This window comes from Myotis brandtii, unplaced genomic scaffold (genome assembly GCF_000412655.1).
Source record: "Myotis brandtii unplaced genomic scaffold, ASM41265v1 scaffold151, whole genome shotgun sequence".
NCBI classification, from domain to species: Eukaryota; Metazoa; Chordata; class Mammalia; order Chiroptera; family Vespertilionidae; genus Myotis; species Myotis brandtii.
In genome coordinates this window covers 2793097-2797081 of record NW_005355461.1, presented here as the reverse complement: position 1 = coordinate 2797081, position 3985 = coordinate 2793097, and positions in this window count along the sequence as shown.

Genomic DNA, 3985 nt, shown 5'->3' with positions numbered 1-3985 from the left:
AACTTCATTTATTATGTGTGCATAAAATTCACACTATAGGGACGGACTATCAATATAAGCACAGGTATTATCCCAGTGACCTGGAAACCCTGGGGAAATGGGAATCAGGGTTGTCATTCCCAGAGTTGATTATTGATTGGGCCTTAGTGTTGCGCTGTTTCCAAGCTGGAAGTGTTCCTGCTTCAGTGCATGTTTTCAGTTAAGTGCTATGAAGCTTAGGTTATAAAAATAATAGAAAAGAGAGAATGGGAGGGCGTGGGCTTTCTGTTCTTTTTAACCTTAGTCCAATGAGTCAGGGTAGAGGAAAAAATTCAGGAAGCTAAAAGCAAAATAATTCTCATAAATCAGTATAGGATTCTGGTTCTGTCAGGATGAAATATGAATTATGAGACAATACATTTGTATGGAGGCATTAAAAACTCTGCAAAAGGCTTAATAGAAAGTGAAAATGAAACAGTCTAGAAAAGGAAGAGTCTGAGAGTTGGTTACTTATTATATGTAAAACTTTCTTTAAAACCTGACTGTTAACCATGAGTCACCTCTGGTTCATGTTTTTGTTGTAATAGCTCAGTTGAACTCTGAATGTATATGTTCACCCCAATTTGCATAGCGAATGATTTTAAAAATTAAAGCCACTCATAGTGGAACTAAGGCTATTTTTAAAAATCTAGTTAATAATTATATTCATATTTTAAGGAGACAAGATCAAGGACAGCTTTTAAATCCAATATGAAAAAGATGAGAGGAAATTGCAAACACTTTAATTCTATTTTTTTTTTTAAGTTCAGGTAAGGCTCTTAATAAAGTAGGCATTATGGTGAGAAAAAAGTAAAAACATGTTCTCCATATAAATTGAGCAGTTTCTTATGTGGGAAAAGTTTTCTCCCTAGAGAACATGAGCATACATATTCCAAGAATAAGCAAAAGGAATAATATTTGCTGATTTACTCGGCATATAATGGCTATGAATTTCCATCAGATTTCCATTAAAATGATAACATAACCAGCAAACTTTTAAACTTTTACCATTATTTTCCTGTCTATAACTTTTAATTTGCTATTTCTTTTTAACTGATGCCTGCCTCTTTTTCTCTTAAGAATTGATAACACATCAAATGTTTGTTTTATTTTATTTTTATATTTTTTAAATTGATTTCAAGGAGGAAGAGTAAGGGAGAGAGAGATAGAAACATCAATGACAAGAGAGAAAAATTGATTGGCTGCCTCCTGCATGCCCCACACTGAGGATTAAGGACCTCCTGGTTCATAGGTTGACACTCAACTACTGAACCATCCTGGCCAGGCTGTTTGTTTTATTTTAGTCGAATTATATGATGTACATGTTTTTGCTTTTTTGGGTCACAAATAGTACTTTTTTTTATAAAACAGGACTTGAATATATTAAAGCCTTCCAGTGAACACTTAAATGAAACACAGGCACAAATATGAATCTACAGTTCACTGGTCAGGAATCTCCTTAAAAGCAAGGATCTAGCACTAGAGGGAGAATTTTTTTTAATGCCAATAGGAATGTATGCTTTAGAGTTTACCAGGAGCTATTTATTTTTTTAGTTAATAAAATTATATAGGTTTCAGGTATACAGTTCTGCAATGCATCACCTATTTATTGTAACTGTGTGTTCACCACCCCAAGTCAAGTCTTCTTCCACCACCTTTTCTGCCCCCCTTTACCTCCTTCTACTTCTCCCACCCCTCCTTCCCTCTGGCAATCACCTCACTGTTTGTTGTCTGTGCCCATGAGTCTTTATTTTTTCTTTGCTTAATCCCTCCACCCTTCTAACCCAGCCCCCAATCACCTGTTCCCTTTTCTCCACATTTGAAGATAGTTAATATTTACCCATTGGCAGATAGCTCATATATTTGCTGGAAATCAAGAGTTAAGTGTTACTAAAACAACGTCTTTTAGCCAAAAGGTGAGCTATTCAATCTTGCTGGAAGTCAATCCTCTTGATCACTTGAAATTGAAAACCCATCTAATACAAAGTGACACTGTGTCTGCTTCAGAATAGCAAAATCATTGTCATCACAAAGGATAGATGTTACAACAGGCCAAAGACCTCTCCTGTTGTAGAAATAACCAACTGGTAGTTTTCAAAGGTGATTCTGACCTTAACATCTTGAACACAAAAAATATTTTCAAGAAAGAAAGCATAAAACACCTCTGTGTGTTAATTTTGAACTCTATTTTAAAAACAAGACAAACTTCTCATATTGATTTAGATGTCTCTGTGTGATGGAAATAAACATTCTGTTGTGTTTTGTGCCAACATTTCCAAAGCTACTTACATCTCATAAGATCTCAAAATAATTAAGTATTTATTTCAAAACTACTCTCATCATTTTTAATGGATTCATTTCCAAGCATAGTTTCAAATTAAATTAAGAAGAACTGGTATTTGCAGGTGGGTTTTTTTGTTTGTTTGTTTGTTTTTTGAGTTCTAAAAAGAAAATCCTAGGTGATAACATTCTTGACGAGTGTCTGGATAAAGCTGATTCCAGAAGATGGACAATGCTGTTGCGTTGCTTTCATTACATTTTCAAGATTTTAGTTCATGGAGATTTGGGGTTTTCACAAGTTTTTTTCCAGTTAGAAAGTAATAAAGTATAATTGGTGATCGTCTCTTAGAAAAATTGAAATAGCAAACAAAATTAAACTTATAACTAGAACTGTTGTTATATGCTCTTTACCACACAATTTGTAAAGAACAACATGAACTCCCTTAGTCTGAGACAAGATCTCTTACATTTGTTGCTATACAAGGATCCTTAATAAAAATGTTTTTAATCAAAAACAGAGACTGTATCTGCTTAGATAAACTTGTAAAATAATTACACAATGTGTATTTTGATAACTATAGAGAAATCCTCATATTGAAATATCCATTCAAAGGAGGAAAATTCTAGATAACATTAAAGTGCATATTTAGCTCTATAATTAAATTGAAATATAAGTTCAAAATTTTTAAATTATGTTGTGGTTTTTTATTGTTATTGATTTATTAGTCATGATTGCACAAAAATTATTGAGCAATTTAACTCAACATATACATGTTAAAATATATACTACCGAATTCTAAGGCCCTAATGACTGGCTGCTCAGAAAAGATTTAGAGAGTGAAAGAAGTGTGTAAGTAGTTATCTCTTAGAAAAGCCTCTTGAGATGACTGTGCATAATGACTAACACAATTAAAATAGAAAAACCAAAAGCATTTTATGACTGGACTATAATCATATTGTACTTACTAAGGGTTAAGATGATTTCCTAAGTGAGTTAGGAATTGTGTTTAACTGCTAGCTCAAAATCTAGAAATAGCCGTGACCTACTAAAGTCCAGAGGTACACAGTTCAGGGCTGAAATGGCAGTTTCACAGAATCACCTGGAGTCTAGGTTCTTTCCATCTTTCCATGTCAGCATCCTCATGTAGCATGACTTCCTCAACTATCTAAATCACAAAACAGGATTCCCCACCCAACAACTTCTGCTTTTATATGTACACTGTAAAGGAAATACGAAAAATGTAACTTTCTGCTGAACACATCAATCTAGGTGTCTTTTAATAAGGAAAATGGGAGAATGGACATTATGTAAGCATCAGCAGATACTATCAAATAAATTATTCCTAATGCCAAATATAAGCTAAATATCTTGATTTTTCTCTGTTATTTTTTTTCTTTTTTCTCTTTTCTTTCAGCACCATTCCACTTTTTCTCTTCAGGAGAATAAATAGATATTATTTCCAAGCAATTCAAGGTGCATAACTTTGATTTAAACTGGATAATTGACATAATGATATATTTAAATAAGTTCAAATATATTTCAGCAAACTATGAGAGGACTTTAGACCTCTGTGGAAACATTATAAAGAATATTCAGAAAGTGAGAAATATATTGATTTTATATTAAAAGAAATGTGTAATGACAGATGAGAAATATTAAGTTTTTTTTTTTTTTAATTTTTTTAAA